We start from the raw sequence: 24229 nt of genomic DNA, 5'->3' as shown, positions 1-24229 counted from the left end.
GGGGGTAGGGTAGGGTGGGATGGGGAGGGGAGGGATGAGCAGAGGAGAATGAACAGGCCTTCCTGCTGTCTGAAATTGCACCATTCAATCCCCTTTGGGTTGTGAGCTTAAAGAAAAAGCCTCCTGAACAATAATGACTACATGATTATAGAAAATATATTTAAAATATTTTTTTAGCTTAAATACCGTCCATAATTCTGATGAAGTTAACACTCTACATTCGTGGAGTGTTTCCCCTTATGCATTTGTTATTTAATATAGCCATTTCTATATATAAAATATAATCATAACATCCTTTTTTTTATAACCTTTTTAAAGCATGGGAACTTTTTAGTATTTAAGAGGCCTGTATTAACATTTCTTGGTTAACTTTTAAAAGAATTTTATTGAGGTATGGTTGAATTACAATGTTATTAATTGTACGGCAAAGTGACTGAGTCATATATATATACACACACAACATACACACATCCCTTTTCATATTCTTTAACATTATGGTTTATCATAAGATATTGAATATAATTCCTGGTGCTATACAGTAGGATCTTGTTGTTTATCCATTCTATATATTACCAGTTTGCATCTGTTAACCCCAAGCTCCCAATCCATCCCTCTCGCTCCCCTACTCTCCCTTAACAACCACAGTCTGTTCTCTATGTCCCTGATTCTGTTTCATAGATAGATTCATTTGTGTCTTATTTTAGAGTCTACATATAAATGATATCATGTGGTATTTGTGTTTCTGACTTACTTCACTTAGTATGAGAACCTCTAGTTGCATCCATGTTGCTGCGAATGGGGTATTTCGTTCTTTTCTATGGCTGCATATTAGTGGCTGGTATCCCGGGAGCTATGCGGGCAAGTGGAATTTGCTCGGCCCGCGGCGGCTGGGGACTCGCGGGCTTCCGTGCCACGGGGCTGCGCTGGGTCTGTATGTCCCCAGTGTTTCCGCCCCTAATGGTGCTGTAGATCACTCATGTTTATGGCGAGTATTTACTGAGTGCCTGCTGTGTACCTCTTCCAGTGGCAGGGGCGAGGTGGTCACGGGCAGGCAGGGTCCCTGTCTCGAGGAGCTTATCACCTGGCGAGGAGAGAGTGTGTAAACAGTAATTTCCAATCCTAGGAAGAGGTATGAAATAAGATTGTTCAGCCCAACACCAGCACTGCGGTCTTCTCGGTTTTCAAATGCTGCCCCTACTCATCCTGATTAGTACCGATTCTTAAACCTGTCTATATCGTGATACCTTTTGAAAAATCTAGTGATACGGCTGGCACGACTAAGCGACTTCACTTTCACTTTTCACTTTCATGCATTGGAGAAGGAAATGGCAACCCACTCCAGTGTTCTTGCCTGGAGAATCCCAGGGACGGGGGAGCCTGGTGGGCTGCCGTCTATGGGGTCGCACACAGTCGGACACGACTGAAGTGACTTAGCAGCAGCATAGTATTCCACTGTGTATGCACCACATCTTCTTTTTCCGTTCCTCTGTCTATGGACATTTTGGTTGTTTTCGTGTCTTGGCTATTGTAAATAGTGCTGCTGTGAACGTAGGGGCGAATGTGTCTTTTTAATTATGGTTTTATTTGGGTGTGTTCTTAGGAGCGGGATTGCTGGATTGTATGCTAATTCTCTCTTTAGTTTTCTGAGGAACCTCCGTACTGTTTACCACAGTGGCAGCACCAACTTACATTCCCTCTTGTTGAACTTTTTGTTCATATTCAAAATTCTCTCTTTTCTGAACACATATAAATAATTTTTTTTAAGTTATAAATGAATTCATAACCAAGAGGAAACTTGTTTGGATCAGGAATGGAGAAGAGTGAGGGTCAATGACCCAGACTTCAAACCTGCCCTAGAAAAGGGTTTTGGTGCCCTTGCATGTGGCAGGAGGCCAGAACCAGACTGCTGGGTGAAGCCATGGTTGGGACCATGGTCCTTGCCAGCGGACTGGAGCCTGGTCGTTCACAGCAGCTCAGAGTGGTGAGGAGCTTCCATTGGCCCAGGAAGGAAACAGAGGTAAGTATGAGATTAGAGCCCAGAACAGGGCCTCGTACAGATGACCTCTAGTATTTTGTTGTTCCATAAATGGAGAAAATCCTAAAGCCTACCTCAAACCTTGTTCAACACTGTCTGTCTTTTAGGGCAAGATTCATCCATGGTATCAACTGTCAGGAAATGGCAAATAGGAGGAAAAACTCCTGTGCAAGATAAGTTTGCAAATGAAACTTCTGAGAATGCAACGAAGACCAAGACTGGAGAGGCAGGCAGCAGACCCTGCAAACAGGATTCCAGACTTCAGGAGGAGGGGCAGTGAACAGTCTGAAAAGGTCGTTTCTAAAATGAAAATAGGGGGTAGGGTATCAAGCAAGAATTTATCAGTATGAAAAGGATCTAAGTGGGCATTGCTGAAATGAAAAATACGGGGCTTGGGGGAAAATGAAAAATGGTGTCAGCCGTAGATCAGATATAGCTGAAGAGACTGTGAATTTGAAGACAGCAATGAGACTACACAGAGACATAAGGGCTGGAAAATTAGAAAACCAGGTTAGATTGAGAAGTTCTGACGTACAATTAGCAGTTTTCTTTCTTGGGTTTCTTCAAGCTTTCTCCAGAATAGCTTCTATCCTACTAATCCTTCCACTGCGGATGCTAGAAAAACATATATATGCTTTTATGTCGTGTATGTGAATGTAAATAATATAAGATCTGCTGGAGAATGCTGCAGGAGCACAGCTGAAAGAGGCCGGGATCCCAGTGAGGAGTGAAGTGCAGAGAAGTGAGCCTGATTCCAGGTGCTACCTTCTCCCCCATGAGTCTGCCAGTGTGTAAGTGGCATAGTAGGTGCACAGAACTTTCAGCAGTCGCTCAGACCTGGGGAGACCGAAATTGCAGTTTGGGGCCTGCCTTGGAAGAGGGGCCATGGTAAATACCTTGGCTTTCAGTTTGGAGCCCTGCAAGGCTGCATCTAGGGAGTGAAGGCAGACTGGAAATGCCAGCACTTGCTAGCTGACACTTAGCTTTTGTCAGCTCAGTTGGATTGAGGTGCTTTTTCTCTGTCCACCTTTTTTGCTTGCCAAAAATGAATGTAAATCCCCTCCAGAGGAAAATAACATTCAGATCCTCAAATTAACTCAGTGCTTTTTCATATGCAGTGTATGACAGCCAGTAAAATATTACCAGATGTTTTAAAGAGTAAAAGCAAATGGCTGTAAAATAAGAGGGAAAAAAGCAAAAGAAGCAGAACCGCACAGGAGCTTCACATGTTGCAGCTATTACACATGGACTTACGAAACAACCAGGATGAGTTCAAGGAACAAGATGATAAGACGAAGAGTTTTGGCAGAGAATGAGAATCTCTTCAAAAGAATCAGAAATGCTAGAACAAAAATTTACCAGGGAGCAGGAGATATCTTAGTATTTTATTAAAGATAGGCATAGGCATTGGAGTGAAGTTGGAATCTGGAGCCATGATCTTCACCACTTGAAATGATGCTGTTGATGGTTCAAGATTGACTGCAAGAATGTCCCTGGGCTGTGCAGATCACTTGTGGCTTGGTAAGGAAGCAGGGACAAGCATGAGAATACGAACCAGTGCTGATCGAAAGCAGAACCTTGAGTTAATAAGACATTGTACAGATGCCTAGAAGGAAGAGAGGGAATCCTGGAGTGAGGAGAGACCATTATAGAAAGATTTTTGTATTCTTCTTTATATATTTCCCCATGCCCAATGGACACTTAGAATGGTACAGCTACTGTTTTTATTTTTAGTTATTTTCATTTTATATTATTTTCTGTTGCATTCTAGTGAGTTGTGTCATCCTTTATGTTTATTTACTATGCTGTTAGGTTCTTCGAGCCAGAGTTTCTGTTTCACTTGTTCATTTCTCTTTGCTGTGTGTGACCTTTCCTTCCATCCCCTCAGCTACTCTCCAACCAACATTCAGTACCTTACCTTTACATAAATAGAAGCTAAGTAAATATTTGCTGAATGAATAGAAGATGGAGCTCTTGATTGACTTTTTTAATAATTCGAGTTCTTAAAGTATTTCCTGAATGAGGATCGCAGAGTGGTAGTGGTATAACGAAAAGCATCCACTTCTGCTTTTAGGGAATGGGCAACAGGGAATAAGGAAGATAGTATTTGAGAAGGAGAATGGAAGGAAATGGAGACTGTATGGCAACTGCTCAAAGCCTTGCTGACATTCTTCCAGCAACCTGTTTTGTCCTCCTTATAAACTATTCATAACGGTCCAGTCAGGAGACAGAAACCACCCCAGTAATTTGAACGGGGAAAATTTAATGTAAAGAATTCTTAACTAGTATATGAAAAGTAAAGTGAAAGTTGCTCAGTCATGTCTGGCTCTTTGCTACCTCATGGACTGTAACCTGCCAGGCTCCTCTGTCCATGGAATTTTCCAGGCAAGAATACTGGAGTGGGTTACCATTCCATTCTCCAGGGAATCCTCCCAACCCAGGAGTTGAATCCCAGTCTCTTGCATTGCAGGCAGATTCTTTACCCTCTGAGCCACCAGAGGGAAAACTTAATTGCTAAGAAGGGTAAAGAGAATTTTACAGACTAGAAGAGCACTACAAGACTACAAGTCTACAAGAGCACCTTCTATCTCTTAGAGCTGAAGAAGAATATTCAAGGAAGGATAAACTAGGAAAGAGAGTCCCCCAAAGCTGAGATTCAGACGTTGGAGACTGAGTGTGTGGGGCCCCCTAGGGGGTGGAGGAGTCAGGGGGCACCAGCGAGAAGAGGGGGCTGGTTATGCCACTGAGTGTCCCACATACCCCTGGCCAGGAAGTTGCCTGCTGTGCCATAGAAGCAGGAACAAAGGCGTGAGAACCAGAAAGAGAAACCCTTCCTCCAGCCTGTCCTTCCAGCACCCTCTACTGACAAGACCTGATGCTGTGCCAGTTGGCAAAGGAAAAACGTTTAGAATAGCTCAGCCCAATAGAAACATAATACACATCATATATGTAATTTAAATTTTCCAGTAGTCAAATTTAAGAAGCAGAAAGAGCCAGATTATATTAATTTTAATAATGCATTTTATTTAAACCAGTATGCCAAAATCTTATAGCTCAGACAGGAAACAATCTGCCTGCAATGCAGGAGACCCAGGTTCGATCCCTGGGTTGGGAAGATACTCTGGAGAAGGGAATGGCAATCCACTCCAGTGTCCTTGACTGGAGAGTTTCATGGATGGAGGAGCCTGGCAGCTACAGTCTGTGGGATCGCAAAGAGTTGGACACAACTGAGCGACTAACACTACTACTACTATTAAAATATCATTTTGATATATAATCAGTATAAAATTATTAATGACGTAGTTGCCATGTTTTGTACCAAGTCTTAAAAGTCTGGCAAGTGGGCAAGTGTTTTTTTTTTTCTTCTGCGTTTATTTTTATTAAAAAAATTTTTTTTATTATTATTATTTTTTTACTTTACAATATTGTATTGGTTTTGCCATACATCAACATGCATCCACCACATGTGTACACGTGTTCCCCATCCTGAACCCCCCTCCCACCTCCGTCCCCATACCATCCCTCTGGGTCATCCCAGTGCACCAGCCCCAAGCTTCCTGTATCCTGCATCGAACCTGGACTGGCAATTCATTTCTTATATGATATTATACATGTTTTAATGCCATTCTTCCAAATGATCCCCCCCTCCCTCTCCCACAGAATCCAAAAGACTGTTCTGTACATCTGTGTCTCTTTTGCTGTCTTGCATACAGGGTTGTTATTACCATCTTTCTAAATTCCATATATATGCATTAGTATACTGTATTGGTGTTTTTCTTTCTGGCTTACTTCACTCTGTATAATAGGCTCCAGTTTCATCCACCTCATTAGAACTGATTCAAATGTATTCTTTTTAATGGCTGGGTAATACTCCATTGTGTATATGTACCACAGCTTTCTTATCCATTCGTCTGCTGATGGACATCTAGGTTTTATACTTAACAGCACATCTTAGTTCACACTCGCAGTATTTCAGATGCTTCACCATCTATGGCTAATTGGCTACCTCATCGAGCAGTGCAGTTTATGGGATCCAGCTCCAGTATCAGAAAGGTGGTCATAGCACATGGATTTGGAGCTGAGAGGCAATAAATTGATAGCTGGTGCACAACTATAATAATTACGTGGCCACGTAATGGAATATTAATCATAGTTAAAAGTGATATTCTAAAAAGTTGCAGGAATTTTGGGAAAAGGCTTTTATGAAGTTCAAAGAGCATTTAGAATTGTATGTAAGTAGAATATCAGTTTTGTAATATCAGTTGAAGTGAGGTGGATGAACATAGAGCTTGTTATACGGAGTGAAGTATGTCAGAGAAAAATATCATATATCAACACATATACATGGGATCTGAAAATATGGTACTGATGAACTTATTTGTAGGGCAGAAACATAGAAGCAGATGTAGACAACATTCTTGTGGACACAGAGGGAGAAGGAGAGTGTCGGATTAATTGAGAGAGTAGCATTTGCCATCCCCTGGAGGAGAGAAGGACTACATGCTCCAGTATTCTTGCCTGGAGAATTCCATGGATGGAGGGACCTGGCGGGCTGCAGACCATGGGGTTGCGAAGAGTCAGCCACGAAAAAGCGACTACCACTGATGACATATGTGTACTACCATGCGTAAAATAATAGCTGTATCGCACAGGGACCTCAACTCAGTGCTCTGTGATGGCCTAGAGGGCTGGGATGCACGGGGGTGTGGCAGGAGGCTCAGCAGGGAGGGGGTATATGTGTACTTACAGCGGATTCATTTTGTTGTACAGCAGAAACCAATACAACATTGTAATGCGATTATCCTCCTAGTGGAAATAAATTTTAAAAAAGGACAAGAAGAGCTTTCCAGAAAGAAAAATGGTAGGGGGGTTGCGAGACCTGGATTCTAGTCCCAAGTCTCCAGGCTATGAGCCCATGAACTGGGACACGTTTCTGCACGCTCTGAACCTCACTCCCAGGTCTCAGGTCAGGACTCCCCCACCAGCCTTGGCCTCCTCACACATAGCGTCTGAGCTGTAGCGCTGGGAGCGGGACAAGGTATCTAAGGCTGAATCAGATCCAGCAGTGCCCCATGAACTCTAAGAACATGTGTTAGTTTGGTGCAAACATAATTGCTGTTTCGGAGCATGAATTTTAAATCATTATAACTAGGTTCAAACACCTTATTACTACTAACAATTAAGTAGTAATAAAGTAATAAACTAAAAACACTTTATTATTACTACTAAAAATACATCTTTATTAATCAAAATCAGATCAGATCAGATCAGTCACTCAGTCGTGTCCGACTCTTTGCGACCCCATGAATCGCAGCACGCCAGGCCTCCCTGTCCATCACCAACTCCCGGAGTTCACTCAGACTCAAGTCCATCAAGTCAGTGATGCCATCCAGCCATCTCATCCTCTGTTGTCCCCTTCTCCTCTTGCCCCCAATCCCTCCCAGCATCAGAGTCTTTTCCAGTGAGTCAACTCTTTGCATGAGGTGGCCAAAGTACTGGAGTTTCAGCTTTAGTATCATTCCTTCCAGAGAAATCCCAGGGCTAATCTCCTTTAGAATGGACTGGTTGGATCTCCTTGCAGTCCAAGGGACTCTCAAGAGTCTTCTCCAACACCACAGTTCAAAAGCATCAATTCTTCAGCGCTCAGCCTTCTTCACCGTCCAACTCTCACATCCATACATGACCACAGGAAAAACCATAGCCTTGACTAGACAAACCTTTGTTGGCAAAGTAATGTCTCTGCTTTTGAATATGCTATCTAGGTTGGTCATAGCAACCATTACAATCAACACATTTTGCCAATGAGAAATAAGTTGGTTTATTCCTGTAGCGTAAAAATCTGTGCCTCTGAGTCCGACAAACTCTTGGAAAGCATTTTCTGCCTCCTGCTGCTGGTGGAAACATTTTCCCTGCAAAAAGTTGTCAAGATGCTTGAAGAAGTGGTAGTCAGTTGGCAAGAGGTCACGTGAATGTGGTGGATGATGCAAAACTTTGTAGCCCAGGTCATTCAACTTTTGAAGCATTGGTTGTGTGACGGCAGTTCGGTGTTGTCTGGCTATGTGATGGCAGTCGGGCGTGGTCATGGAAAAAATTGGGCCCATTCTGTTGGCCAGTGCCAACTGCAGGCCTTGCAGTTTTCAGCATCTATTGCTTTGCTGAGTCTACTTCTCAAATTTAATGCTTTTGCTGGGATTCAGAAAGCTCTAGTGGATCAGACCGGCAGCAGAGCCCCAAACAGCGACCATGACCTTTTTTGGTGAAAGTTTGGCTTTGGGAAGCCCTTTGGAGCTTCTTCTAGCTGCAACCTCTTAGCTGGTTGCTGCTGCTGCTGCTGCTATGTAAAATCCACTTTTTGTCATACGTCACAATCCAATTGAGAGATGATTCACTGTTGTAGAATAAGAGAAGATGACACTTCAAAATGATTTTATTTTTTTATTTTCAGTCAGCTCACAAGGCACCCACTTATTGAGCCTTTTCACCTTTCCAGTTTGCTTCAAATGCCAAATGACCGTAGAATGCTCGACACTGAGTTCCTCAGCAACTTCTCATATAGTTGTAAGACGGTCGGGTTCAATGATGGCTCTCACCTGATCGTTGTCAACCTCCGATGGCTGGCCACTGCCCTTCCCATCTTCAAGGCTCTTGTCTCCTTTGCAGAACTTCTTGAACCATCACTGCATTGTACATTTGTTAGCAGTAGTCGTTCCTGAACCAGATGTGTTATTGATGTTGCGAGTGGTCTCCGCTGCTTTATGACCTATTTTGAACCCAAATAAGAAAATTGCTCAAATTTGCTTTTTGTCTAACATCATTCCCATAGTCTAAAATAAATATAAAATACATAGCAAGTAATGTTATTAGCAAAAGACATAAAGTGAGAAATGTGCATTAAAATGAAGTATAACATAACTCCATTTATTTAAGAATGTATTTCAATATCAAATGGCAAAGTTCAGCAGTGCAAACCACAGTTACTTTTACACCAACCTCATAGGTTATCCTGCCTTTCAAGGACATGAGGAAGAGTTAAGACCAGCATACACTGGAGGCAGGAATCCCTAAACTCTTACCACTGCCAGCCAGCAGATATTATACTTAATACTACCTCATAAAATCTCGCCATCCACATTCTGATTGTTCCAGTTTTGTAAAACTGCCTTCTCCCTGACTGGTCAGACCTCCCTCTTTAATATAGATCTTCTGATCTCTGAATCTCACCCCACCCTCTTCCTGGAAAAAACAAAACAAAACAAAACACAACAAAGACCCACTTCTGCCTTTGCCTGTGACTCACAGACAATAGTCAAATGATAGCTTCACACACACACACAAATTTTTGTAGCAACAGCAACAAAACTCTGAAGTGAAACCTATGTATCAAAAAAGAAAGTATATACACTAAAATATTAACAAAGGATATCTTTGGGAAGTGGTGCTAGGCAACTTGGTTTCTTCTTCCTATCTTTATGTATTTTCAGATTCTCTTTAGTGAGCACACAAGTAATTCAGAAAACACCCATGCTCTTATAGCACAGAGCTGTCCCTTGACTCTCCAGACATTGGGGCTTGGGGTGCCCAGTTCCTTGGGTCTCAGTTGCTCACACTTCCAACGAGAAATAGAAATACTGGAAATGGGATTGACTTTGAACTCCATTAGTTTGAAAAGTCATGATTGGGAGTCCTTAAGGTAGGAGAAATCCTAATCTCTCTGAATTTATGGATAAGAGCAGGTGGTTTATGCAGTTTCTGTTAAAAGCTGCTTGGTATGGCTGGGTTTGGAGTGTTTGGTCATTATTCATTTTCTTTTCTCCTCGTGGGAATCAGAGGATTAAAAGGCTGTTGTTAGAACTGATTTATGTATTGCATCCTCTATATAGAGCATTTTGTCCCCTTGGCTCTGTCCTGCAGTTTAGAGGTTCTTTTTTCTTTTCTTCAAGGAAGCTGAATATGGGGAATGTTGTGATCTGTTGTGTATTGCATGTGTGGGGTCTGCTGACACAGCTGCAAGACAGCTTGCCCATGTTCTGAGAGGGAAACTTATGCATAGAGGTTGGGTAACGGGCTTTCGATTACATAGCTAGTAAAAGGAGGAAGCAGTCTAGCTGTAAAGCCTGTGCACTTAAGAATTAAGCAGTGCAGTGGTTCCCAAACTTTAGAGTGTCTCAGTCTATTTGAGGGTTTGTTCAAACACAGATTTCTGGGCTCTGCCTGGAGCTTCTCTCAGTAGGTCTGGGGTGGGGCCCAGGAGCTGGCATTTCTATTAATCATAGGTTCCCAGGTAATACTGATGGTGATGGTGCAGGGATTACACTTTGGGAACCCAATATGCACATTCTCATGGCTAAAGTACATAGTCCTTACTAGGCAGCTTCCCCCTCACCCCAGCATCTGCTGCTCTCGCGCAGAAGGTGGGCAGAGGGGCAGTTGACTGGGCCCTGACTCGCAATGCAAGGGTCAGCCTTCTTCTGACTCTAACCTGGCCATTTTCCAGCCTCCCTCAGTGTAAAGGGGCTTCCCTGGTGGCTCAGAAGGTTAAAAATCTGCCTGCAATGCAGGAGGCACGGGTTCAATCACTGGGTCAGGAAGATCCCCTGGAGAAGGGAATGGCAACCCACTCCAGTATTCTTGCCTGGAGAATTCCATGCACAGAGAAGCCTGGTGGGCTACAGTCCATGGGGTCTCAAAGAGTTAGACATGACTGAGTGACTAATACTTTCACTTTTTTACCTTCCGGGTAAGGTGCTTGTACTTGGTATACATCTTTAAAAATAGCTTCATTGAAATATTACTCACGTTATACAATATACGCACTTAACGTGTATAATTCAGTGCTTCATAGTATATTGAGAGTTTTGTGCTACCACCACCATAATTCAAGAATGTTTTTGTCATTCAACACAAAACCCTGTACCCATAGCAGACACTTGCATTTCTCTCAAGTAATTTCAGCTGTAGGCATCCTTAAACTTTTAGCCCTTCGTGGCCCAATCCCATCAGCTTCCCTGGTGACTCAGATGGTAAAGAATCTGCCTGCAATGTAGGAGACCCGGGTTCAATCCCTGGGTTGGAAAGATTCCCTTGGAGAAGGGAATGGCAACCCACTCCAGTGTTCTTGCCTGGAGAATCTTATGGACGGAGGAGCCTGGTAGGCTACGGTCCATGGAGTCGCAGAGAGTCAGACATGACTAAGTGAAGAATAGCGTGACTCTCCGGGAGTTTTACTTGGGAGATACAGCTTTGAAATCATGCCTCCAAAAAGCTTTCCCTTGTGGCAGGTCTTGTGAACGTTTGCCTGGACTACTTGGTGGTTCCTCTTTTGCCAAGAACTTATGTGAAATATTTAACCACCTTTCCAGATGCCTGTATACCCTGGGATTTGGGATCTGATGCTGGCTCATAGGGAAAGTTTATGAAGGGGCATGGTTGTCTTTTTCTCTCTTAAACTCAACAGTTCCACATATAGTAATCACCTTTTTTTTGAGGAGAGCATCATGACTGCTGTTGGAAATATGTGAAGATGATTAAGAGATAGTCTCTTGTTGTTTAGTCGTTACATTTTGTCCAACTCTTTGTGACCCCATAGACTGCAGTATGCCAGGCTTCCCTGTCCTTCACTATCTCCTAGAGTTTGCTCAAACTCATGTCCATTGAGTCAGTGATGCAGTCCAACCTTCTCATCCTCTGTCGTCCCCTTCTCATCCTCTGTCGTCCCCTTCTCCTCCTGCCCTCTATATTTCCCAGCACCAGGGTCTTTTCCAATGAGTCTGCTCTTCACATCAGGTGGCAAAAGTATTGGAACTTCAGCATGAGTCCTTCTAATGAATTCAGGGTTGATTTCCTTTAGGATTGACTAGTTTGATCTCCTTGCATGGTCTGTGTCCCCACGGAGTTTAAAATCTAGTGAGAAAGACCAACACGCACAGAAACTGCTGCTAACACAAGACAGAATGTGTCAGGGCTCCAGGATGTATATGCAGCGCCGAGGAAACCTACTTTGCTCTTGGGGAATGATTCGGATCTTGAAAAATGAGTATCGTTTAGTAGAAGATGGGCGAGAGCTAAACTGAGGGAATAGTACCCAGTAGTGGGAAAATACAGGGCCTGGTATCCAGGCAGTGAGTTAATATGATGTCCCTGGAACAATCAGATGTTTAATGGAGTTAAGGATAAGAAGCTACATTAGGTTTATACCGTATCGGGCATCGAGTGCCATGGCAATTGCGTATCTTACCCATAGATAGCAAAAACTCAGAGTTTGGAGATGGGAACCTGGCAGTGTTAGAGCTGTGTTTCAGGATGTGTCTTCTAATAGAAATGTTTCTCCTGTGAAGTAGGCAAGACCATTTTGATGTCACTGCTGCCTATGGTGTCCCACTTTTTAATCCTTCCCAAGTAGAGCCTGTTCCTCTCTCTGTGTCCTGGTCCCCTCCTTCCCAGCTTACTCCCCTCCTTAAAAATGCTGCCCTGATCTCCATGATTCTAGTTTAATCTGAAAGATTCACATCACAAGAGGCGTGGGCACTGCTCGAATGCTCGAGCCGTTCCAGAAACTACAGGTAATGTGTTCACAGCACTCTGTGGATGGACACTCCCCTTCCCGTACCACCCCTCCCGACCTCTGTGCTTGGCCAAGCGGAGTGGAATTTGTATTTGTAAAAGGAAGACAGTTATGTAAAGTTTAAAAATAAAATAAAATAAAATTAAAAAAAAAAAAAAAAAAAAAAAAAAAATAAAAGGAAGACAAAAGGAGACGAGGCCATTACTTCTGCTCATAACATTCTCAACCTGTTCATTTAGGTGTGGGCTACTACTTTTTATTGTTTTACATTTGGGAGCTCCTTCAGTGAATTCTAAATACATGGGGGAAGAGATTCCATAGAGGCAGAGATTTTTCTTTTGAAACATCTTTTCACCTTGTCAACTGTCCTGACGTTAGGCCCTGAGGACCTGATTCTATGAGCCTTCCCCTCCTGGAAAAGTTCACTTAGTCAACCAGAATTTGAACTGATTCTGACTCATCTCCTTACAACAAACCCTTTTTCTCCCCACCACAATTTAATTGCATGTTTTGCAACAAGCATGTAACTTGCCAGGCACTTGTTTAAAAGCTTCCCCAACCTGAGAAGCCTTCCCCGGCGCTGGTGCTGTGGGTGCTTTCTCAGCACGAGCCTTGGCTGCCTTTCTCTGCTGCCCCCTCTTCTGCTTCTGCCCCTTTGCGGGCCCTCGATGTTGCACATACCTGTAAAGGGGCCACCGGGAGCCTTGTCAAGGCTGAACTGTCAAAGGCTTTCACTGGTGTATGTTTCAGACTCTTGGAACATGGTCAGCAGTGCAGAAACGTGCCCCATGGGGAGATCAAAGCTTCGGTGGCTGGACTGAAGCAGTCACTGCTCTGACTAATTAAAACCAGGCCTGTGTGCCTGGCAGTGTGATTAAAGGCAAAGAAGCAGTTATGAAAAGGTGACGGTGGTTAATTCCTGACAGTCTGTCTGTTGGTTCATGTGGGGCTCGTGTCCCAGGAGAACTTACCTGTCACAGCCACTCCTGACGTGAATATGTTTCCCTGCATACCCTGTGCAAGTGAGTGTGCGTACGTATGGTCAGGTCACCTGCCAGTGCTTGTCTCATCAGTTGAATGAATCATAGAAATACAGAATCTGAGAGCTGGAAGAGCCATGGAGGTCATTTGGTTCCATCCTTTAGATGAGAAACTGAGTCCAGAAGAATTATTCAGAGCTGGTTAGCAGCAGAGTCTATAACTCATGTCTATTCTTCCGTGCCAGCATAGTGTCATGCTGTGAATAACAATTGTAACTTAGCTGTTTAGGGCCTCATTTTTTGCAAAGATGCTTAGTGATCACCTACTGTGTGGTAAGGTCTTCGATTTCACTACTGGTTTCCCACTCAAGGATTTCCCTATTTCCTGTTCATCTGGCTCCCTCCTGTTCTTCAGGGCCAAGGGTCAGTTCAGCGCCGCATTCCCTGTGCTGGTAGCCCTCCAGCTTTCTAATGCCAAACAACAGTTTTGAATACCTCCCATGTCCTATGAAGTGTGCTGACAATTTTTCCTCAGTTACTAATAACAAAACTACCATTATGTTGAGCCCTTACAAATGCCTATATCTATGTTAGTCACTTTACAGATGCTATCTCATTTAATCCCCAGGAAAATATTTTTGGCTGACTTATCCCTCCCAACATGCCATTCATATTTCCACAGTTGAAGGGATGCACTCTTGAGCAGTGTGCCCCAGGATGCCCAGGGAGTATCTGACTTTTTACTCCCATCGATTCATTTGTCTGCTGTTAAAACGGACTTTCCCCGTATGATGCCCTGATTAGCTATGTGGAGGTGGGGCGAGTCTCTTCTAGTGTTCTGACTCCTCTCTCCACCCTTCGCCTTCTGGAAAAGAACACACCAGCTTTTGGGGGGAGTCTGTTGCTTCTCCATTCTCCTTTATGGCTTTCTTTGTTTAGAGATAGCCTCTTTAAACCTGAACTCAGCTCACAGGCTGGGCCTCTGATACAGAACAGGCTGGTTGGTTTTGGGCCTTCTTTCACCAACCTGCTCTGCATTTAGTTCCTGCTGCCTCGCTCATCTGTCTCCCCTCCCACTTAGGCATCCAAGCAGCCTCATCGAGCTAAATCGCCACTTACTTGAGAGTGGAGGTGGTGTCATTGCTATTGAATTCACCTTGGTGTCTGCTGGAAGGGTGGCGGTTTAAACCAGTTCATTTCCCAGTTATGGCTGAGACCAGCTCACCTTTCCTGGAAAGGATTCTTGACTCTTTCTTTGCAGGAAGAACACTGGAATCAATGAAGTCTTTAGCTTCAGCCTGAAAGCTAAGGTCCCCTCAGGTAGGACCAGTGTTGAAATTTTAATTGGGCAAATTCTCTTTAGAATTCTTTAGTCTCTCTTTAGAGACTAAGGGCCAGTATCATGCTGGTAGAGCCTAATGTCTCCTAATGTTGACTTCAAACCAGTAAAGCCCTTGCTAAGCCATTTAACTGTAAAATTGAAACCTGGGAAGGCAGTGCAGACTCTGAGATTACAGGTCTGGAGGTTTGGATTTACTTTCCAGCCCTCTGCCCATCAGTCACTTACTTTCTGTCTCTGGTACCCAGTTTTGCACAGGGATTTACATGGGCATTAAGGCCCCCTGGGAAACAATTCCTTTTTCAGTTGGGTGCCTGCTTTGGTGAAGATGCTGTTCAATCTAGATTTCAAAGTGCATGTGATTTTGGATTAACTCTACTACATCCGTCTGATACCAACACAGGCAACTGACAGATGATTAACAAGAATGAAAATGAGGTCTATAGAATTAAAGCATAATCAAGTCCTTTATCACAGAAAGAATGTTCAACTCAAATGGACACAGACCACCTGTTCTAACACTTCATCAACTACTGCACTTAAAGGGAGATTTTGCAGGGAAAGTTTTAGCTTTGTATTTTGAAAAATTTAAGTGCACTGTCTAAACAGAAGTGTGAATCCTTTTCGGTCTCCTTGTCTCCTTTCTGAGGGCAAAAATAAGACGAGCGTGAGACAGTTGGCTCGCAGCCAGGCATGCAGCCAGGCTCTGGGCAGTGTTGCTGTCTGAGGTGGTGCTGCTTCCCCAGTTAGTGGGAGCCAGGCCTGAAAGAACTCATCCCATTTCACATGCAAACATTTCTTTCTTTGACTGTGCTGTTGTTTTTAATGAAGGCATCTTTTCCAGTATGCCGCAGTGCAGTAACCCTATGCTGTGTTGCGCTTAGAGACTCAGTCGTGTCCGACTCTTTGTGACCCCATGGACTGTAGCCCGCCAGGCTCCTCTGTCCATGGAGATTTTCCAGGCAAGAAGACTGGAGTGGGGAGCCATGCCCTTTTTCTCCAGGGGATTTTTGCCGACCCAGGGATCGAACCCGGGTCTCCTGCAATGCAGGGAGATTCTTTACCATCTGAGCCTCCAGGGAAGCCCTGTAGTCCTGCTTCATTGTGTTCTGAGTAATCCAGGGGCTTGAGTGAGAACTCAGGGCGGGAGGCAGGCTGGGGCAGGAGTGGGGATCAGTGTGCGGGTTAGCGAAAGGTGCCTCTGCCCTGGGTGGGAGGCAGCCCCATGTTTGGAGAGGGCGGCGTGGCTGGGTTTCAGCCCTCACTCACGCCCTCAGTTGGGCAGGTTTATGTGGGTCACAGCCTGTGCTACGCGGCCCATTGCTCTGGTTGGGGATGGCGTCGATAGGCAAGGGTGAGAGACTTGAAAGGCTTAGAGAAGGACTGCTCAGGTGACCACCACTTAAGTTATTTCTTGGTCTTCATTCCTTTTTTCAAAACATATTCACAACTACTAACTATTCACTAACAACTGTTACATGCTCATGTTCTTATCGTCTTATATGCCACCATGATTCTGCTCCTTCATTTGGCCTGACTGTGTGCTAAAAGTCAGACCCGACTTAGCGGCTGAGCAGCAAAAACGGTGTGCTAAGGGCCAACTGTTTGTTTCCAAACCTGTTTGTACCAACTAAATGTGTTACTATAATTGAGTTGTATAATCATTACATGAATGAAACAGAAAAAATAGCTAATATTCAGTGAGCACTTACTATGTATGAGGCGCTCTTCTCGGTGTCTAACATCTAGTCTCCTATAAGTGCTGTATTTATGGAACTAAGTTGAATGTTTTGAACAAAATTTATAAAAGTGAGTTGCTACAAAAGAAGTTGCCAATAATGTGTACACCTACTATATTTAAAATAGATAAACAATAGGGACCTACCGTGTAGCACAGGGAACTCTGTTCAGTTTTCCATATTAACCTAAATGGGAAAAGAATTTGAAAAAAAAAATAGATATGTTTATAACTGAATCACTTTGTACACCTGAAACTAACAAAACATTGTTAATCAACTATGTTCTAACATAAAAAAATATTTTTAATGCAGAAAAAAAGATGTTGCCAATGAATTAGGTATGAAGAAAATAGCAGTAAAATAGTTGGAGGGAAACAAAAAACCTTTCTGCATCCAGAAATCTTTGCATTTATTTATGTCTTTAAGTTCTTAATCCACTTGGAAGAAGGCAAAACTAGAAATTAGTCAGTATGTTATTTATGCCAGAAAGACTTTGGGAAATCTGTAGACGCATATCTGCAGAATAAGATCTCCAATCCATATCGAAATATCAGTGAATAAACATACATTTATATGTTTATATTAAAATAAACTCTTAAGGTAGGCACATTATTTTCTATGATTTTTTTTGCCTTTTTTTTAAAAAAAAATTAAATTTATTTATTTTAATTGGAGGCTAATTACTTTACAATATTGTATTGGTTTTGCCATACATCAACATGCATCTGCCATGGGTGTACACATGTTCCCCATTCTGAACCCCCCTCCCACCTCCCTCCCCGTACCATCCCTCTGGGTCATCCCCCAAGCATCCTGTATCCTGCATCAAACCTGGACTGGCTATTCGTTTCACATATGATATTATACATGTTTCAATGCCATTCTCCCAAATCATCCCACCCTCTCCCTCTCTCACAGAGTCCAAAAGACTGTCTATATGCTTTTAACATCTGTTTTAATAGACTTTTTTCTGACCATGATTGTGTTGATAAGAAGTCTTGTAAGAAGGTTACTGAAGCCATGTCAGATCTGAGCCCTGGATGGCCCCTCTGATGTGGGCAAGTGCCTGCAGGTGAGCTGATTAGGCTCTTCTAAGGAATGTGCCTGTGAGGTAACCATGGTGTGGTCTACAGATCATATTCTTTCATTACAAGTTCCTTTTTTCTCAGTTATTGAGTTGAGTTGGATTTTAACATGTCAGCTATTTCTAAAACTCACTGGACTGCAACTGCATCTCTATTTTTAGTATAATGAAATTTGGCATAAAATAACCCTGGCCTTTGATGCCTATGACCAAAGGATATCTTTGCTATTCCAATGGTCAGATCCTCTGAGGATGCAAAGGGTGAACATGTATGTGTATGCATGTATATATACACCCATGTGTTGATATTTATAATTAAGCAAATATTCAGTGAATCCTACTCTGCTGTGAGCCATAAGTACCCAAGAAAAATACCTGAGGTGATCACTGCCCCCAAAGAACCTGGAGATATACTTAAAAGAGTCATACATCACTGGCTAAGATAAATGTGCTACTAGAGACCATGTGTAGGATGAGGATAGCAGGAAAGGATTTCAGTTGGAAAAGCAGCTTGGAATGAGGGTGACATTGCAGAGGAATTGTACAACTCAGTGATAAGAAGTTACAGAATAATTTACTTTTGAATTGCCTTTATGTTTATCTGATTTAATTTTCAAAATAATTCCAGGAGGTGGAAAGACCACTACATTGCCAACCAACACTTAAGGATACCTTATAGAAGGAAAGTGACTTGTCCCAGTAAAGTAGAAGCCAGAACTATGACCAGGCAGCTTTGCATCCTTCTGGGGCATTCACTTAGCTATCTACCACCCTAGAGACACTAATGGAAATCCATACCTTAACTGCTCAGGTGAAACTGCCAGATTGCCTTATTGCTGCTCTTTTAATAAGCCACAACTACCACAAACTAGCCACATGTAGCTAGTTTGCTAAATGCAGGCCACATAACTTCTGGAAACGACCCAAGTCTGGTTCCTGCCGAACCACATGACAGGTGGGTATGTGTTGAGGCGTGCCTGCTTACTTGGCACCGGCCTCAGGCTTGCTGCCCTCCAGCTCTGTGGTCAGAGGCTGGGACAGCACCCTCATCCCGTGCCTTCTGAACCCTTCAGGGAAATACTTAAGGCTTCCACATTCTACCTGAGCCTGGGCAAGCTCAGTTGGGCCCTTAAATAGCTCCTTGCCATTTAATAGGGAGAATTGCATTTGCAGAGGTTGGGAAGATTCTCTGGAGTAGGAAATGGCAGTATCTCCACTCCAGTATTCTTTTCTGGGGAATTCCACAGACAGAGGAGCCTGGCGGGCTACAGTCCATGCAGCTGCAGAGTCGGACGTGACTGAGCGCATGTAGGTAACCTGGATGAGGGCCTTACGGCAGAGCACTCTTTCCAGTTGGAGCCTAACTTACACTGTCCCTGGGAAGGAATGGTCTAGAAGCCTCCCTGTCGTCCCCCAACTCAGAACAACAGAAACCACAGACCTAAGGGTGATGATAAAGGTTTGTGTTATTGAGTGGCTTTGTACTTACACTGGGATCCTGGAAAATACAGCCACCAGGGAAGGATATGAGGCACATGGTCCATTCATTTATTCAACAAATATTTGCTGAACACCTGTTAAGTGCTGAGTGGTGTACAGGTATTGGAGATTTCATCTGGAGCAATTGGGGCCCTGCCCTTGCAGAGTTTATAGTCTGCGGAAAGGGTACAGATGTGTCCAGGGCTAATGACAGTAGAGTGTGAGAAATGCAGTGGGTACACTTGGAGGCAGGGTTGGCTTGCTCAAGGGTTCTTGGTTAAAGGAGTGAGTAGAGGCTGAAATTCAGCCCATGCTCCACTCCTCTAGATACGTGCTGTCTCGCAGAAGGGGAGCCTTTTTGTAGTCTACAGAAAGGTCTGTAGTGTCCGGCAGTGATCTTGATTGGAAAGACACTTGGCCTAATCTAGGATGGAAGGGAAACCTTCTTGGAAAGAAACGTTTGAAAGGAGACTTGAAAGATGACTAGGAATTAGGCAGCCAAGGTGAGGAAAGGAGCAAAAGAGCTTTCCAGGTGGCAGCATGATTGCCGACACCGAGCTGGTTCTCAGCCTGTGCCGGGTGCTGCTCTGAGTGCTTTAAGGTCATCCTTTCAGGAGAAAGCTACTTGTGGAAGGCAGAGAGTGTGAGGAAGCAGCATTTGGGGGACTCTGGAGGGTGTTTACTGTGGGCTTAAAGGAGAGGGAGATCTCTGAAGGCCGGAGTTATAATCATGGCTGACTACACGGACTCGATGGCCGTGAGTCTGAGTGAACTCCAGGAGTTGGTGATGGACAGGGAGGCCTGGCGTGCTGCGATTCATGGGGTCGCGAAGAGTCGGAAACGACTGAGCGACTGAACTGAACTGAACTGACCCTCACATCGCGCTTGTTATATGCTCAGTGACCTGAGCATTCAATGCATAGCGACTCATATAATCCTCATAACAACTGTATGAGGTCAGTACTATCTCTATCTTCATTTTGAAGATGCAAATGAGACAGAAAGACTGAGTAATGTGTCCCAGGCTACACTGAAGGAGGAGAGAGACAGGAGGCACACTCAGGCTCCAGGTTCTTAATCCCCACACCGCCTCTCTGGGAGGAGCCCATGATGGAGACAGTCCTTCAAAGATTGACTGGGCCGAGGAGGGGAGGGAAGCCCATTGAGACAGGATGACAGATGTCAGCCTTGACAAGGAGGTGTGTGCTGTAGCTCTGTGAACAGTGGGAGTCTAGCCACATGGTACCATTCTAGTCTTTTCCAGCAACTCTGGGAAAATGAAAATCCTCCTCATAAATGATAAATTATCTCATTTAATACAACCCCTTGAAAGTTGAATTTCTATCCCCACTATAGCAGTGAAAAACAAAGACGAGGCTCAGGTTCAGTTCAGTCACTCAGTCATGTCCGACTCTGCAACCCCATGAACCACAGCACACCAGGCCTCCCTGTCCATCACCAACTCCCAGAGCCCACCCAAACCCATGTCCATTGAGTCGGTGATGCCATCCAGCCATCTCATCCTCTGTCGTCCCCTTCTCCTCCTGCCTTCAATCTTTCCCAGCATAAGGGTCTTTTCAGATGAGTCCGCTCTTTGCATCAGATGGCCAAAGTATTGGAGTTTCAGCTTCAAGATCAGTCCTTCCACTGAACACCTAGGACTGATTTCCTTTAGGATGGACACGTTGGGTCTCCCTGCAGTCCAAGGAACTCTCAAGAGTCTTCTCCAACATCACAGTTCAAAAGCATCAATTCTTCAGTGCTCAACTTTCTTCACAGTCCAACTCTCACATCCATACATGACCACAGGAAAAATCATAGCCTTGACTAGATGGACCTTTGTTAACAAAGCAATGTCTCTGCTTTTTAATATGTTGTCTAGGTTGGTCATAACTTTATTCCAAGGAGTAAGCGTCTTTTTATTTCATGGCTGCAATCACCATCTGCAGTGATTTTGGAGCCCCCCAAAATAAACTCTGATACTGTTTCCACCGTTTCCCCTTCTATTTGCCAAGAAGTGATGGGAGTGGATGGGATGATCTTTGTTTTCTGAATGTTGAGCTTTAAGTCAACTTTTTCACTCTCCTCTTTCACTTTCATCAAGAGGCTTTTTAGTTCCTCTTCACTTTCTGCCATAAGGGTGGTGTCATCTGCATATCTGAAGTTATGGATATTTCTCCCAGCAATCTTGATTCTAACTTGTGCTTCTTCCAGCCCAGCGTTTCTGTACTCTGCATATAAGTTAAATAAACAGGATGATAATACACAGCCTTGACGTACTCCTTTTCCTATTTGGAACCAGTCTGTTGTTCCATGTCCAGTTCTAACTGTTGCTTCCTGACCTGCATACAGGTTTCTGAAGAGGCAGGTCAGGTGGTCTGGGATTCCCATCTCTTGAAGAATTTTCCACAGTTTATTGTGATCCACACAGTCAAAGGTTTTGGCATAGTCAGTAAAGCAGAAATGGATGTTTTTCTGGAACTTTCTTGCTTTTTCGATGATCCAGCGGATGTTGGCAATTTGATCTCTGGTTCTTCTGCCTTTTTTAAAACCAGCTTGAACTTCTGGAAGTTCACAGTTCATGTATTGCTGAAGCCCAACTTGGAGAATTTTGAGTATTACTTTACTAGCATGAGAGATGAGTGCAATTGTGCAGTAGTTTGAGCATTCTTTGGCATTGCCTTTCTTTCTTTCTTAGGGGTTGGAATGAAAAATGACCTTTTCCAGTCCTGTGGCCAGTGCTGAGTTTTCCAAATTTGCTGACATATTGAGTCCAAGTACTTTCACAGAATCATCTTTTAGGATTTGAAAGAGCTCAACTGGAGTTCTATCACTTCCACTAGCTTTGTTTGTAGTGATGCTTCCTAAGGCCCACTTGACTTCATATTCCAGGATGTCTGGCTCTAGGTGAGTGATCACACCATTGTGATTATTTGGGTCATGAAGAACTTTTCTGTACAGTTCTTCTGTGTATTCTTGCCACCTCTTCTTAATATCTTCTGCTTCTGATAGGTCCATACCATTTCTGTCCTTTATTGAGCCCATCTTTGCATGAAATGTCCCCTTGATATCTCTAATTTTCTTGAAGAGATCTCTAGTCTTTCCCATTCTATTGTTTTCCTCTATTTCTTTGCACTGATCTCTGAGGAAAACTTTCTTATCTCTCCTTGCTATTCTTTGGAACTCTGCATTCGGGAAGGAAATAATTTTTCCTCTTAAAAAATTGATTCTCCACTGTGGAAGCTTATTTTTCTTTTTGGTCATGCATGCATTCATTCAACATCTGTTTATTGAACATCTATTGTATGCCAGCCAGTCTGCTATGTGTGTGAGATACAGTAGTGAACAACGCAGATTTCCTGACCTCAAGCGGACTAGAATGTTAAAACAGGTCAGTGTGGGATCTTAAAACATGCCTGTGAATGTTTTTAACACTCAGACCATTAGAGATGAAATCCAGGACTAATTCCCCTTGTGTCTGGGCTGACCTTTGTTGTTGTTCGGTCTCTAAGTAATGTCTGACTCTTTGTGACCCCATGGACTGCAGCATGCCAGGCTTCCCTGTCTTCCACTGTCTCCTGAAGTTTGCTCAAGTTCATGTCCATTGAGTCGGTGATGCCATCCAACCATCTCATCCTCTGTTGCCCCCTTCTCCTTCTGCCCTCAAGTTTTCCCAGCATCAGGGTCTTTTCCAATGAGTCAGCTCTTCACATCAGGTGGCCAAAGTATTAGAGCTTCAGCATCATTCAGGGTTGATCTCCTTTAGGATTGATTGGTTTGATCTCCCTGCTGTCCAAGGGACTCTCACGAGTCTTCTCCAACACCACAGTTTGAAAGCATCATTTCTTCAGCACTCAGCTTTCTTTATGGTTCAACTCTCATATCTATACATGACTACTGGAAAAACCATAGCTTTGACTATACAGACCTTTGTCAGCAAAGTGATGTCATTGCTTTTTAATACACTGTCTAGATTTGTCATAGCTTTCCTTTCAAGAAGCAAACGTCTTCCAATTTCATGCCTGCAGTCACCATCCACAGTGATTTTGGAGCCCAGGAAAAGAAAATCTGTCACTACTTTTCCTTTTTCCTTTTTTATTTGCCAGGAAGTGATGGGACCCCAGGAAGAGCTGACCTTAAGGACTCACTTATAGCTCACAGAATGAATGGAAGTATGTGACTTCCGAAGTTGTGGGACTTGTGAGACTAGGTCCCAGTAAGGGCCAGACAACTATCTGAGAGGAGCCAGCTGCCCATTAAGAAGTCCCGCTAGCCTGATGCAGCCTCAGTGGAGAGGCCGCGCGTGGGCACTCTGGTCGACAGCTCCAGCTGAGCTCCAGTCGACAGCCGGCACTGGCTGCCAGCTTGGTGAGTGAGCCATCCCGGACGCCCAGCATCATCTGACCTCCAGATAACTGCAGCTCCAGCCAGCCTCCGACTGTGACTGCATGAGAACCCAAGTGAGAACTGTGCAGCCTCTCCCACATGTCTGACTTGTAAAAGTGCGGGCAGAATTAAAAAGTGGTTATGTTATAGATGTTGTAATTTGTTACATAGAAATAGCCGCGGGGATAGTCAGCCTCCAGGAACTGAGGGGAACAGCACCTCAGGGCCCCCAGAGGAGATAGGGCTCAAATCCTAGAGAAGAGAAATTGCTTAAGTCATCTGGTTCAGCACAGAACATAACACTCCCAGCTGTCTTTCAGATTTTATTGCTAACTGGTCCTTGCGAAGAAGGGGACAGGCAAACGTAGAAGAGGAAAAATGAGCAATTTAATAAAGAAGACTTGATTTTACGTGCTGTTGTGAGTTTGAGCTGACATTCCCCCCAACTCCGTACACACACACACACACACCCACCCACCCACCCACCCATGCACGCAGCAGGCGGTGCAGGAGGAGCCTGATTAACTAGAAGTCACAGGCATCACTAACGGCGCTTACTGTTCTGTCTTTAGGCTGGTGATGAATAGTGCTCTCTACTTCAGTTCTGACGTCCTGATTAGTTAAAC

General features: G+C 43.8%; 1 protein-coding gene and 1 long non-coding RNA gene across 22 annotated transcripts in view; one reads left to right on the top strand and one right to left on the bottom strand.

The window, feature by feature from the left end:
- The window catches only part of LOC129656594 (carboxyl-terminal PDZ ligand of neuronal nitric oxide synthase protein-like), a 358204-nt gene that overhangs the window by 174077 nt on the left and 159898 nt on the right, over nucleotides 1-24229 (top strand). The window contains exon 3 of one of the 21 annotated variants that reach the window (XR_008716413.1): nucleotides 23324-23357. The exons of the other annotated variants lie outside the window; for them this stretch is intronic. The gene's annotated coding sequence lies outside the window, so the exon portion shown is untranslated. Of the gene's footprint in view, nucleotides 1-23323; nucleotides 23358-24229 lie in introns of those variants that run through there. 21 annotated transcript variants of the gene reach the window in all.
- Nucleotides 3151-18463, bottom strand: LOC129656597 (uncharacterized). The gene is made up of 3 exons (XR_008716416.1): nucleotides 18411-18463; nucleotides 16801-16840; nucleotides 3151-3641 (listed from the first exon to the last, which is right to left on the bottom strand). It is a non-coding gene; the product is annotated as an uncharacterized LOC129656597 (long non-coding RNA).

The sequence above is a fragment of the Bubalus kerabau genome, chromosome 6 (genome assembly GCF_029407905.1).
Source record: "Bubalus kerabau isolate K-KA32 ecotype Philippines breed swamp buffalo chromosome 6, PCC_UOA_SB_1v2, whole genome shotgun sequence".
NCBI lineage: Eukaryota > Metazoa > Chordata > Mammalia > Artiodactyla > Bovidae > Bubalus > Bubalus kerabau.
Note: the sequence above shows the minus strand (reverse complement) of the source record. Positions and strands in the feature narration are given on the sequence as shown.